At 35.5% G+C, this 15,909-nt stretch overlaps 1 protein-coding gene across 2 annotated transcripts in view; it reads left to right on the top strand.

Annotated features, from left to right (window-relative positions):
* Positions 1-15,909, top strand: part of LOC149896169 (uncharacterized) — a 69,604-nt gene that overhangs the window by 13,259 nt on the left and 40,436 nt on the right. The window lies entirely within an intron of this gene.

Genomic DNA, 15,909 nt, shown 5'->3' with positions numbered 1-15,909 from the left:
ATACTGTATACTGTATAACTAAGAAGATGGCTAAGTAGATGGTTATAAGGATTTTTAAAGGTGTCCCTTTTTTCGACTTCCTTTTTATCACGCTTGTGCACGCTTCACCTATATGTTCGTATGTAATAGACTCCTTTAGACTCGATTTTGACCCACTTTAAACGGACTGATATAATTCAAACTTTGTACACTTATCAAGGATCGGTGACAATACAATCTATAATATAAAAATGAATCCCAAAATGTGTTGGTAAGCGCATAACTCGAGAACGGCTGAACCGATTTCGATAATTCTTTTTTTATTATATTCCTTGAAGTACAAGGATGGTTTTTATGTAGAGAAAACGTAAATATGTACCACGGGTGAAGCCGGGGCGGACTGCTAGTAATTTCGTAATTTTAAGCGTGATTTTTATCCTTTTTAAACTATAGGTAGTAAATAGTAATTATTTATTATAATTTATGTGTAATAGACAAAGTGTTGCCATATCAAATTTTGCTAAGTAGGTATAATTAATCAAAAATTTATGAGGTGTACATTTTTAATATTTTGAGGAAATAATTAGATCTCTCGCTCGTGCGTCATAAGTGACCTAGCCGTGTAAGGCTAACACTGATATTTGAAAAAAAAAACACTTTGTATATTTTTGTTTAGATTTACAGCTTATAAAAGTGACGCTTATAGGAAATAATTTATTTCCTGAGAAGCTTATAGGAAATTATTTATTTATTTTAATTGATATGATATGGTCCTTAAATCATATTGGCATCAATGCAAAACTGACTTACATGGACATCGTTGCCTCACAGTGTACATTGTACATATTATTATGTTTTTATAGGTACATAATATACTAGAGCTGTGTCCCGCGGTTTTACCCGCATTGCTCCGCTCCTATTGCAATTGGTCCTAGCGTTATATCTTCTATCTATATATATGTTATGGACCAAGTGATAAATTGGGCAGTATACATAATGCACGGTCATTATGAAAAATGCCCAATATGAGAGTGCAATTTGATTATAATTATTCAAATAATCAAATTGACCGGGCATTATACATATTGCCCATCACCTTTTGGGCAGAGTAATACAAACATATATACATAATTACAATTTTTTTATTGTTATTGTCTTTTAACTTAAAATAAACTAAATATTAAACCACTTAAACAATCAGGCTCATTATTTGGATTAGTTACTAAGGACTTCTACCTTAAAAATCCACTAGTTTTTGCATTTAAAACTTAAGGAAAGTCATATTAAAAATATAACATAAAATATAATTAAATTTAAAACAAAAATTTCACAACGTACCTTTGTTTTATAGAAATAACTTATAGTTCAGGATCCCTCGCCCATTTTTGCAAGTGATTACTATCAAGCTAATTTCCGTGAGTAGCTTTATTTTGATGAGACGATCAATAATTTCATGTACGAAACTCTCGATTGCGGTAGCTAACAGAGATAACAAGGATAAAATTTTTTGATTTGATGGTTCTCAAATATTAGAACACTGTGTTGTGTGTGTTGTTCTAACAAATATTTATTAGAACAACTGCCACTGTGATGGCATTTTGAGGTACGCAACTTTTTGGCTTTGCGACAACTTTTCAAGCTTTATTATCAAATTGCCCAATTGTCATGTAGCATTATAATAATGACCGTGCAATGTGATAAATAATGAAGTTAAGATAGTAATTAATCACTTAGCCCAATAAAGCTAGACATTATTCATAATGCTCGTGCATTATAAATAATGCCCGCATTAATCACCTGGTCCATAACATATACATGTTACATATAAAAATGAATCCCGTTTCGCGTTGCCACGGCATCACGCATGAACGGGTGGACCGATTTCGATAATTTTTTTTTATTATATTCCTTGAAGTACGAGGATGGTTCTTATGTAGAGAAAACGTAAATATGTACCACGGGCGAAGCCGGGGCGGACCGCTAGTTTAATATATAAATTCTGAGATTAGCGCATTCAAGCAAACAAACAAACTGTCTGTCTGTCTGTTATGCTTTCCCGCTTAAACCTCTGAACCTATTTTGATGAAAATTGGCACAGACAATCTTTAGACCCTGAGAAGAACATAGGCTACCTTTTATCAAAACCACGCGGGCGAAGCCGCGGGCGGAAACTAGTTGCAAATAAATTGAATGTATAGCGCTGATTTGATAAATATTAATATAGATTTAATAGAAAAATATATACATATACTAGTGGTCCGCCTCGGCTTCGCCCGTGGTACCTACATGTTTTAAACTATCCTATCTCTCAAGTTGGATCGAACTGCGCATGGTGTGCGAATTTTATTATAATCGGTTAAGTGGTTTAGGAGTCCATTGAGGACAAACATTGTGACACGAGATTTATATATATATATTATTAAGATGTGTTTCATAGACAGGAGGCGGTTGGAACAGGTTTTAATCTATTATGTTGACGCCCATTTTAAATATTATTAAACATTAACTATTAAGTATATTATGCGAAGCAAATCCCTACTAATATTATAAATGCGAAAGTAACTCTGTCTGTCTGTTACGCTTTCCCGCTTAAACCTCTCAACCGATTTTCATGAAATTTGGCACAGTCAATCTTTAGACCCTGAGAAAGAACATAGGCTACCTTTTATCAAAACACCATCGCGGGCGAAGCCGCGGGCGGAAGCTAGTTAAATATAATATCCTTTTTTATGTATAAAAACAGATTTAAATACGAGTAAAGAAGACGACAAAAACATCATACAGTAGGGAGCCATAACTCGCGATATTACTGGAAGAGAGGGGAGGGGGGGGTCAGAAAATGCTTAAAATATAATCACTTAATTTATGGACGCCCCATTAGTTGTAAATACATTAAAACCACACCCATACAATTAGATTATTATCATAGTATGTGTAGATGATAGGTATTTTATATTTTTGTAGTTTGTGAAAAAAACTAGCAAAAACTATCTGCTCAACGTGGCTCCGCCCACGTAGATTTTTTTAGTATATATTTTCAAGCTATTATGTATTTAGAATATTATTGTACTTTATTGTACAAAACAATGTAGGAAATCTAGTACAATATGATAAGATACAAATATTTTGCACAGTAAGCCATATTGCTAGTTGCTACACAGCAATATCTGCAAGGCAACCTGCCCCCCTAGTCAAGTGGCTTTCTGTTAGCGTAGCGTTCAATAGAATAAACTACGAATGTATGAGATTGACGTAACCTGTAGAGCTATTACGCACTGTCGACCAGTCGCTGGCGACTCAGTCGCCGGCGACTGTGACTTACTATAGTTTAAATAGGGGCTTGCGCACTTAGTCGTCAGTCGTCCAGGAGTAAGTCCAGTCGCCGGCGACTGAGTCGACAGTGCGTAATAGCTCGTAGATACGTTTATCTAAAGCCTACGTCAATCTCATACATTCGTAGTCTATTCTATTGAACGCTACGCTCACAGAAAGCCACTTGACTAGGGGGGCTGGTAGGAAAGGAAAAGTGAGAAGAATAATAATAAATAATAATATTATTCTAAGCCAAGCGGCGACAAATCTGACGTATTATTATTATCCGTTATTATTAATCCGTTCAGTCGTAGTAATTATATTAATATTATTATATGTACTAGCTTTCCGCCCGCGGCTTCGCCCGCGTTTTCAAAGAAAAACCCGTTCCCGTAGGATTTCCGGGATAAAACCTATCCTATGTCGTTTCTCGGGTATCAAAATATCTCCATACCAAATTTCATGCAAATTGGTTCAGTAGTTTAGGCGTGATTGAGTAACAGACAGACAGACAGAGTTACTTTCGCATTTATAATATTAGTAGGGATTAGCTAGAGCACGTGGCGGAACTCGTGTGGTACCGGGGTAAAAAATATGCTAATCCAGACCAAAAAGTTATAAACCATCTCTGTATCAAGTTTTGTACAGTTCTTATCACTGATTTTTGCGTGAAAACGAACATAGGTTATGCCGGCTACTCACGTTACACGTATCTACCCACAGGGGCGATATTGGCACAATCTCGGTTGGTCGGCGGTCGGAGCAATTTCAATTGTTGGATCCTTAATTGTGATGTGTATAGTCAAGAAAGGGCAATTTAGGGAACAGCTGAAACTCCTCCGACTGCCGACCAACGGAGATTGTACCAATATTGCCCATGCGGCATGTGTGAGTAGCCGGCTTTACAAAATTTAGCATTTAGAATGGGTACACTAGCCGCGTCCGGGCTTCGCCAGGGTATTTCTGATAAAAATGAAATAAAATATAGCCGAAACCAAAACTGCTAAAATCTTTAGTATACGTTGCACAAAATCAAATTATAACATTAGTAGTAGACTAGTCTTAGAGAAGACTATAGTACCTAATTTCGCACACAGGCTTACTTTTTATCCTAGTAAAAGTTGCTGTACAACATGATTTAAAAAAAGACGTGTGGCACTCGGGGACTGCCGCGGTAAAGCTATTGCATAGCATGCCTTCAAGCTACACCTCCGTGTCCGTCGGAGTGGGGAGCGTGAGGTTTCTTCGTTACGGAATTTCTCGATTCGGTCCCCGCGCTCAAGGCCCGCGATAGAAGCTATGCAATAGCTTAAAAAGTGAATATTATGCACATGAGAAATAAAAAGCGGTATAGGTTGTGCTTTTTTGTGCAGTACCTAGTTTGTTGCTACATTTGCTGAAATCATGCTTAAAGCTCACTCAAATGACGCTTAAAGCTCACTCATACGACTAAAAGCTCGCTCAGATGAAGCTCAAAGCTCGCTCAAATGACGAAAAGCTCGCTCAAATGACGCTTCAAGCTCGCTCAAGTGACGAAAAGCTCGCTCAAATGATGCTTAATGACGAAAAGCTTGCTCAAATGACGCGAAAAGCTCGCTCAAATGACGAAAAGCTCGCTTAAATAACGCTTAAAGCTCGCTCAAGTGACGAAAAGCTCGCTCAAATGACGCTTAAAGCTCGCTCAAGTGACGAAAAGCTCGCTCAAATGACGAAAAGCTCGCTCAAATCAAGCAGATGACAGCGCGCATTTTGTATAATACCTAGCACATATTTACGCTTCACGCACGCAGTGGCACGTGTACACGAATTACGTATGTGTGTGTGTGTGTGACTTTACACACACAAGCGAAATTTTACAGCTTTTTTATGAATATTGAGTATATTACGTGGGGGTGTGATTGCTAGGTGTAGTAGGACTTCTTCACGATTACATAAATTAAACGAAATATATATTTATTTATTTTTATTTATTAACACTTTATTGTGCTGGCATACAAATAAATTCTTAAAATTAAAACTTAAAGCTAGTCCAGCACAGAAGGCGGCCTTATCACTTAAGAGTGATCTCTTCCAGGCAACCTACTGTGTGGAGTAATATTATGAAAGTATAATGAAGTTCAACCTTATTCTAATGGTGCGTTTACACATTCGTGCAAATAGCGAAATTCCTTTGATAATTTTTTTTACAAAAAAAAAATGATAGTACCATTATCTATATTCTATGCAATATAAAACGAATATACATATTATAAAAATTAGTGAACTTTTATTTACGAAAATGTAGAAAACAAAAATAAGGAAAATATTAAGATGTTTGATGCGCAATTTTAAAACTAATTTGGATTAAATGAACAATTACTTAATGCATTAAAATTATATTTACTTAGAAATAAAAATAAACAATTATATTGTTTGCTTACTTAAATACAGACATTAAAATGTTTTGTTTTACAAATTGTAAAGAGCTCGGTTTATAAATATTTATTTATTTACTAACCAAAAAGCTGAATATTTTTTGCACCTAAAATCGTTTAAAATATTCGGGGGTTCAAGGCCAAGGAAGCGTGCACGGTGCAGGAAATAAATTTATTTTTCAATTTATCTACGCATGCTATAACATCACTGCTCAAACGGTGAAGGAAAACATCGTGAGGAAACCGACATGTCGAAGAATCATAGTTTTACATATGACATCTGCCAACCCGTAGTGGGCCAGCGTGGTGGATTATGGCCAAACTAGGAGGCCCATGTCCCAGCAGTGGGAACGTAATATGGACTGATGATTATGATTAGGTATACTACACTTACTACGCCTATACTACTATACCTACAATGTCAAAACAAGTTCAAAATAACCGGTTACAGCCGGTTTATTTTTGTTCGCTGAATATTCATAAAAAAATACTATACAACAATTTCTTATCTAAAAATAAAATAACACTATTAAAAGAATATTTGAATACATAATTGAGGGTATGACGTCATACCGATAACAGTCTGTTTAGAACATACGTCAATCCTCTGAACGCGTTTTGAAAAAAACCTCAAAAAAGAAAAAAAAACATCCTCGCTGTTGTAAAATTTGGCATTTGCATATTTTAATTCTAATCTAATAAAATACAAGAAGGTTTTTTCGTTTGTTTTCACGCGAAACAATGTAAGTAGGTACGTGGTGTTACTCGGTGCGTAAAGGAAGAAAAATTTGAAAAAAATTATTAAATTAAAAAACATTAGCATGATAATTACTTAAATAGGTAGTAGGTAATAATTAACGTAATGGCACCGAATTCCGACCACTGATTGATACGGCTAAATGAATCCTTTAAAAGATAAATTAAATACTCTAGAGGTCATAAGAAAAAATGATATTATGAAAGATTACGAACTTATATTTTAAAATATGCACATAATTGTATTTCATAATGGCTTTTTATTACCTAAATTTGGATTTTAACTGTCACGACTGGAAATTAACTGAAAGCACCATTTTCCGACCGACTGAGTACAAATGCACGTGTTTCCGACCACTGAGTAGCTAGATTCCGACCAGCCAAATATTTTCTACTAAAATCAACTTTATGATAATAGAAATACAATGGAAATTCGTAAAAACCCGTTTCGTCTTTTCACTGCATCACGCGTGGACCGATTTCGATAATTCTTTTTTTATTATATTACTTGAAGTACGAGGATGGTTCTTATGGAGAGAAATTTTAAATATGTACCACGGGCGAAGCCGGGGCGGACCGCTAGTTTTAAATAATATTTGAGCATTTATTATAATAACAAAAACTAACTCTATGTTAGACTGTAGTAGTTAGTTTAAAATTACATTTACTCAAACTCAAACTCATAAAATGCCTCACTGGTCATCCACACTAATTTAGAATGTCCCATTGACTACTTTGCCCATTTCACCAAAAGTATTATTTCAGCTAATGAGAATACTTCAGCCTCTTTTTTATCACTCATGATGATGACCTGAAATAAACGCATGCAATTTCACTCAAGCACAGCGCAAGCAAAAGCAACCCAGTTGGACGGAAACAGGGAATTATATCGCACCTAGATTCCGACCAAACCTACATTTGCGTAATAAAGCCTCTAAACCGAAATTGATATTCATTTTTAGTTCATTTCTATTTCATATGTACACTTATAAAGATCTCACAATTTCGTAGTTATGCAATTATGTGTCATAAACGTAAAATATAGGGTTTTTAAACCAGACCGGTCTTTGTAAATGAATAACAAAAAAATCAAAAAAGAGTGTCAGTTAAAACGAATATTACAAATAATCCATTAAAGTTAGCATTGGTCGCATACAGGTGTTGTATATAAGCATAGCGTTTAGAATAAATAACTTAATACGAAACCTCCACAAAACAACATGCATAATAGAAAATTACCTTCTTTTAAAAAGTGCGAAATTCCTTTTACCGACCGATTCGGTCGGATTTCGGAATGTTGTTATTTTGACAAGCTCCTCATTCCGTCCATAATTATTTGTCCAAAAAAACCTATAAAAACACGCTATCTTTGCATGTATATTTTAAAATTAATAATTTAAAACACCAATAAAACGTTTAAAGTAAATTAACCACAAACTTACCAGAGTATTTAGCGTAAAAATCCAAATGTTTATTTTCACCGTTTTATGTTTTTTTCGCATTCAATCCAATACAAACTACACCCTCGCCTAGCTTTTCTTAAATTGACGAAATGTCGGTTAAAATTTGAAACCCAATTTTGGACAGATGACGTACGATAAGTGATTGGATCGAAAGCCTTCAGTTTCACGCATGTCGCGCGTATTTTAAACGTTTTATCAAATAAAAATCAAAATGGTCGGATAGAGGAGGCTAGTCGGAAACCGGTGCCGTTACGTTATTGCATTATACGATGTTTTTTTTTCGGTTTCGCCGTTTAATGAGATCTTTTGAGATTATTTTTTTTACGTTTTACGTAATAGATAAAATATTTTATTTTATCTTCTATATCTACTTGTATTTAAAAAAAGTACTTTATTTAAATTAAATTCTCGTGCCGCAGTGTTTGTTATCAAACACCTCTGAATCGGCTTGACCGATTTTTATGCAATTTTTGTATGATTTATACCTACCGATATGTTGTAATGGTGTCTTGGCGGAACAACGTTTACCAGGTGAGCTAGTTTTGATATATATTTTTTCATTATAATATGGTCTTCTCCTGTGGTCTTCTCAATTGAGATTAGCGGTCTTGTTTGACATTCAGATTCTTGTGGGCCTTCTTCACAATGGGCAACGTTGGCCCAACAAACGATCGTCGATGTTTGCCGTCACAACTCACAACAAACGATCTTAATTAATAATTAATAATTAATAATTAATAATTTAATAATTTAATAATTTAATAATTAATAATATATTATAAAGGCGAAAGTTTGTAAGGATGTATGGATGTATGGATGTATGGATGTATGGATGTTTGTTACTCTTTCACGTAAAAACTACTGAACCGATTACAATGAAATTTAGCACATATATAGAGGGTGACTTGGATTAACACATAGGATAGTTTTTATCCCGGAAATCCCACGGGAACGGGAAGTATGCGGGTTTTCCCGTGCAAACGCGGGCGAAGCCGCGGGCGGAAATCTAGTATAATATAACTCCTCCTTCCTGTGGAACAACTCTATCTATTAAAAAAACCTCATCAAAATCCGTTTCGTCGCTTTTAATTTTGTGCATTCATAGGGACGGACAGGCAACGATAGTATGATGATAGCGACTTTGTATTTTTAAAGTGAAACTTTTATAACATCGTCTCAAACTTTTTGGTCTGTGTAGCGCATGTCGCGTGTATCGCGGCTGCCGAGTAGGTATACCTACTCGGCAGCCGACCGTCACGCAACATGCGCTACACAAAGCAGTGTTCGGAACCGTTCGAACAGTTTCACTTTTACCGTGGTTTCATAAAACCACACAACATTTTTATTTATTACTCGCCTTTATTAGCTTCCCCTGTATCACTATCACTACATAGTATAAAACAAAGTCGCTTTCTCTGTCCCTATGTCCATATGCTTAACTCTTTAAAACTACGCAACGGATTTTGATGCGGATTTTTTTAATAGATAGAGTGATTCAAAAGGAAGGATTTAGTATATAATTTATGTTTTAGACAAAGCGGACGAAGCCGCGGGCGGAAAGCTAGTGTTTGTATGTAACCAGTAACCACTATGTAACAGACTCTTCGTGATTCGTGATTTGATTTTCGTCCCACAGCTTTTATTGAAACTTTACACGTAACGAGGATCGGTGACAATACAATCATTTTATGTGTTTTTTTGGTTTTGTTAAACTATATTAATTACTAGCTTTCCGCCCGCGGCTTCGCCCGCGTTTTCAACGAAAAACCCGTTCCCGTAGGATTTCCGGGATAAAACCTATCCTATGTCCTTTCTCGGGTATCAAAATATCTCTATACCAAATTTCATGCAAATTGGTTCAGTAGTTAAGGCGTGATTGAGTAACAGAGAGACAGACAGAGTTACTTTCGCATTTATAATATTAGTATGGATACTAACTACTTCACTACAAGTAGGATCAGTTGGATGTCTAAAGAAGTGGGTACATAACAGTTAAATGACTATACATAGAAAGTGGCTGTTTGTCTTAAGCTAGACAAGTATACTGCGCAAATAAAAAGTTAATAATTGCCTGCATTCAATTTTGTAGGCCGAGAGCTGAGGACAAAACGTATGCGTATTTATTTTTTAACGGCGATTTTTATTTTATGCTGAATAGTCTAGTTAACTTTTTGAACCAGGTACTTACTCTTTTTATATATTTAAAACTGTTTATATATTTAAAAGAACCTTATTTTTTGACTTACTTCCGAAAAGTAGGAGGTAGGTATTGTGTTTCACTGTTTGATTTTATTGTCTTATTTCTTTCTTTTACGCCTAATTTTTCAATCCTTGGTTAAAACTTATTCGTCGAATAACGTATAAAACTACCATTTCAAATGTATTCTTATTGCCTTCAATTGACAGTTTACAGATGACATTTTAATATTATCGTGTAATACTTTATTGGACGGATAAGTTTTATGCAAGCATTGAAAAATCGGCCCTTAAAAAAATAAATTGTTAGTATAGTAAAATTAAAGCAAGATATTTTAAAGATTTGTTCCATTTATTTTATACTAGCAATTCGCGCGACTTCGTTTGCGTAGGAGTCGATTAAATGCGTGTGAGAATGGAGGGATAAATAGTACCCAATACTTTGTAATATAACTTCCTCTATCGTATAGTGTAATTTCTATTAAAGTGAGTATTTCATTCCAGAGATAAGGTTATAGACTTAGTTCGTTACTAACTCGAAGCGTTTGAAAAGAAAATTATTTTCGAAAGTTGAAAAAACATACCGCAGTTTTATTTATCTGTTGTTATTTGTATGTTTCTCCGAACAACAATAATTCATATTTTGATGTATTTATAACTAGAATTAATGATAAAACACAGTTTAACAGCGTCTCGCATCGTTTCGTTGCGAATTAATAATTTATAAGAGGGTATTGATTATCTATTATACTTGCATTATATTTGCTTTAATTAATTGGGTACTTATAATCCCTACTAATATTATAAATGCGAAAGTAACTCTGTCTGTCTGTCTATCTGTTATCCCTTCCCGATTAAACCTCTCTACCGATTTTGCTGAAATTTGGCACAGTCAATGTTTAGACCCTGTGAAGGAACATTGGCTACCATTTATTAAAACACCACGTGGGCGAAGCCGCGGGCGGAAGCTAGTAAATAATAATACTAGTTTTTCAACCCCGACTTCGTTCGCTTCCAGTAAGTTAATATTTCCACCTATATTTTATTTTCTTACAGAAAAAGTCTGTCTTGCGAAGACGGAAGCTGTGGGCTCTAACAAGCATAAAATCATATTATGTCGTATAATATTAAAATTTATAACTTACCTATATAATACACATGAAAGATTGTGTGTGTGGGTACCTACTGTATTGATGGATATTGTAACTTTTTCATATAAAATCAGTTGATCAAATCTGTTTAAACATTGGTATGGAGATAGCTGATAGTCTGGATTACGCATAGGATACTTTTTACCCGGGTACCACTCGAGTGAAGCCGCGTGCGCCAACTAGTATGTACGTTGAATAGTTACTAGTGAACTTGACAGATTTTATACTTATAGGGCCGATTTTTCAATGCTTGGATAAAACTTATCCTTCCAATAAAGTATTAAACGATAATATTAAAATGTCACGTAAACTGTCAAATGCGGGCAATTAGAATACGTTTTTAAAATGGTAGTTTTATACATTATTCGACGAATAAGTTTTATCCAAGCATTGAAAAATCGGCCCTTAAAAATATTTAAATGCCTGTTTTAGATGAAAAAATCTCACCTATCAAAACAACATTATTACATATTATATTATGTAAGCACTAGCGGCCCGCCCCGGCTTCGCCCGTGGTACATATGAAAAATAGATGTTGGCCGATTCTCAGACTTACCCGATATGCACAGAAAATTTCATGAGATTCGGTCCACCCGTTTCGGAGGAGTATGCAGACTAACATTGTGACACGAGAATTTTATATATAAGATTTTATATATAAGATATTATGTAAGCATGTTTAATGTATGTTAGTAATAAATAAATCAGCTCTTACATTAGTCTCCGAGACGACGCGGAAAAAACCGACGCCGAGAGAAAACTGGATGTGGCTGACAGTTAGTTGCGCGTGCGCATGGTACCTACGGTAACGGGGGGAGCTTTTTAGATTGAACCTGAGTCTAGGTTAATACTAAGCTTATAAGACGGTCTTAGTATAGCCACACCCCGGACACTCCATACAAAATGATCGTTTTGACAATCACACTGTAGAGACTGCAAATGTGTGTGTTAACGCTTTATGGTTGGCACATTTGTGACTAGCGTAAAAAAAAAATTCGCGTTTTTCTGATGAAATACACAATATCAAAACAGTAAACAGCACAATATCTAACCATTTTCTACGAAAAACGATAATCACAAATCCAAAATAATAAAATTACTTTAAGTCAATTTGATTAATGTTGTCAATCTTCGTTGCGTATCGTCCTTGCAGAAAAATATGGCCCATTTTATGTCTGATCGCGCGGGGGTGAGGTAATTTTAATTTTGGCGGGAGGCGGAGAGTGTCCGTTCTGTAGCGTTTAGCTACTATTATGTATTCTGTGGTATAGCCACACCCCGGACACTCCATACAAAATCATCGTTTTGACAGTCACACTGTAGAGACTGCAAATGTGTGTGTTAACGCTTTATGGTTGACACATTTTTGACTAGCGTAAAAAAAAAAATTCGCGTTTTCCTGATGAAATACATCCGTAAACAGCACAATATCTAAACATTTTCTACGAAAAACGATAATCACAAATCCAAAATAATAAAATTACTTTAAGTCAATTTGATTAATGTTGTCAATCTTCGTTGCGTATCGTCCCTGTAGAAAAATATGGACCATTTTTAGACTGATCGTGCGGGGGAGGTAAGTGTTTAATTTTGGCGGGAGGCGGAGAGTGTCCGTTCTGTAGCGTTTAGCTACTATTATGTATTCTGTGGTATAGCCACGTATAGGTATCTAGTATGGTTTGATATTGACATTTTGTCTTAAAGGTAACAAGTTCGACGTTTATCTACTAACTAGCTTTCTACCCGCGGCTTCGCCTGCGTTTTCAAAGAAAAACCCGCATAGTTCCCGTTCCCGTGGGATTTCGCGGGATAAAACATATCCTATAAACTAACGATATAGATATCGTTCTCTATCGGTTCAGTAGTATTTGCGGGAAAGAGTAACAATCGAGTAACACCAAACGTACATACATACACATACATCCATCCTCACAAACTTTCGCATTTATTAAATAAGTAGGATAGGATAGGATTAATCTAAGATTAGAACAAGCTTTAATTTTATAACTCACTAGGTGTCCCGGCAATCGTTGTTCTGCCTTTATATTTTAAAACTAGCCGCTCCGCGCGGTTTCACCCCCGTGGCTCCTCTACTGTTGGTCGTAGCGTGATGGTATATAGCCTATAGCCTTCCTCGATAAATGAGCTATCTAACACCGAAAGAATTTTTCAAATAGGACCAGTAGTTCCCGAGATTAGCGCGTTCAAACAAACAAACAAACAAACTCTTCAGCTTTATAATATTAGTATAGATTAAAGAGGCATAGAGACAGAGAAAGCGACTTTGTTTTATATTATGTAGTGATATGGTAGTAAAAAAATTGGTTGTATAATGTATACCCAAGTGTAAATGTGTAAGTGAAGGAATAAAATGTAACCGTTTTAAATATCGTTAGATAAGTAATTATTAAATGTATGAATGTGTTTCGGAGTTTGTATGCTAATTAATAACACCTAAATGGTAAGACCATTTGCAAATAGTTGTGGAGTAAATGTAAAATTTAAATGTGGTGGCTCAGTGGTGAGATCTTGGACTTCAAATCGATAAGTCCGGGGGTTCGAGACCAGGTGAGCGCGCAGGAAACAAATTTATTTTTCAATAATTTATCTGCGCATGTTGTAACATTACCACTGCTCGAACGGTGAAGGTACATCGTGAGGAAACCGACATGTCGAAGAATCAAAAGTTCGACGACATGTGACATCCGCCCGCATTTGGCCAGCTGCAGCGTGGTGGTTCATGGCCTGTACTATCATAGGAGGCCCGTGTCCCAGACTCCCAGCAGTGGGAACGTATGTGGGCTGATGATGATGAAATGTTAAATGATCAAAGTTTGGCTATCTGGCTATTCTAGAGTTGTGTTAAAAATCCCTACTAATATTATAAATGCGAAAGTAACTCTGTCTGTCTGTCTGTTACTCAATCACGCCTAAACTACTGAACCAATATTCATGAAATTTGGTATGGAGATATTTTGATACCCGAGAAAGGACATAGGCTACTTTTTATCCCGGGAAAATGACGCAATCCCGGAAATCCCACAGGAACGGGAACTATGCGGGTTTTTCTTAGACTGCGCGGGCGAATAGCGAAATAGTATCTATATTATAACTTTTATCCGTTTTTGGTGAAGTTTTACGGGAATAATTTTGATATCCTTTCAATTTGAAATTGTTAAATCGTCCTAACTCCTATACCAATTAAAGATTTTTGGTAACAAGCATTGAACAGGAAATATAACTGAATTGGGTCAACGTCCTCCCTTATTCAAGTCGGTTAATAAAATCTACAAAAATGGGTCAGTACTGAAAGCAAGTGTGTTTAAATAGTGTCGGATGTATGAATAAAATTCAAAAAGCATTCATTCAATTTAACTTCATCACGCGATGCTTGCTGCGTGGATCGTGAAGAGAGTGTTATTTACCCGACTGTGCAAAAAGGAGGGTTATGTAGCATAGGCCAGTTTTGGACTAAGGAATCACGGTGTACTCCTGATGATCTCGTTAACAGAGGATCTATAACACCTTGGTCTCCCCGTGACCAAGTTCGCTGTAAAGTGTGCGAAACGCTCGGTTAATAATTAAATGAATAAGGGCTGATTTTTCAATCCTTGGTTAAAACTTATTCATCGAATAACGTATTAAACTACCATTTCAAAAATGTATTCTAATTTTCCGTATTTGACAGTTTACAGGTGACATTTTAATATGTTCGTGTACTACTTTATTGGACGGATAAATTTTAACCAAGGATTGAAAAATCGGCCCTAAACCGCATTTAAAATCCGTAAAAGTTTTTAATTTCTAAAGGACTACTACTGGACTATTTATTTATATATTCAAGTAACAAACAAAAAAAAAACTTATGTAACTCCTCCTTTTTTGAAGTCGATTGAAAATTGAAATTATCTTAAAACGTGAATGCGCGAAAGCCGCGTTTAGAAGCTAGTTTAGTGTAATATATTTACCAGAACCGTTTTGAAATTCATTCCGTTGTTAAAAGGAAAATGCGAACAAAAAACTACCGTTCGTATGACAATTTCATTTCTTTTGCATTCGAAAGTTAATCGTGACGGATGGGAGAATTACAATATTGCAGGGTTGGCAGTTGATAGTAAATAATATATTTAATTAGATTAATATTTAATCCGCACTTATATTATAAATGCGAAAGTAACTCTGTCTGTCTGTCGATTTTGATGAAAGGCACAGACAATTTTTAGACCTTGAGAAAGAACATAGGCTACCTTTATTTAATCAAAACACCACGCGGGCGAAGCCGCGGGCGGAAGCTAGTTGTCTATATAGTTACAGTTGCGTTGTAAGTTAGAATGCTCATAGTATCAATTGGGTAACTAACGTCCAACTCGGAACCTTGTTGATTATTACTTTTGAATTTGTATAGGTAAATAGTTTTTATTTAGTACTAGCTTTCCGCCCGCGGCTTCGCCCGCTTTGTCTAAAACATAATAATTAATATACTAAAACCTTCCTCTTGAATCACTCTATCTATTAAAAAAAAAAACCGCATCAAAATCCGTTGCTTAGTTTTAAAGATTTAAGCATACATAGGGACATAGGGACAGAGAAAGCGACTTTGTTTTAGTGATTACATTTGTATGCCGTATGGTTAATGCC

This window comes from Colias eurytheme, chromosome 29, assembly GCF_061535395.1.
Source record: "Colias eurytheme isolate Ceu_HAF_F1 chromosome 29, ilColEury1 Martin Lab GWU primary, whole genome shotgun sequence".
Taxonomy (NCBI): domain Eukaryota; kingdom Metazoa; phylum Arthropoda; class Insecta; order Lepidoptera; family Pieridae; genus Colias; species Colias eurytheme.
This window is presented reverse-complemented; position numbering and strand designations above follow the sequence as displayed.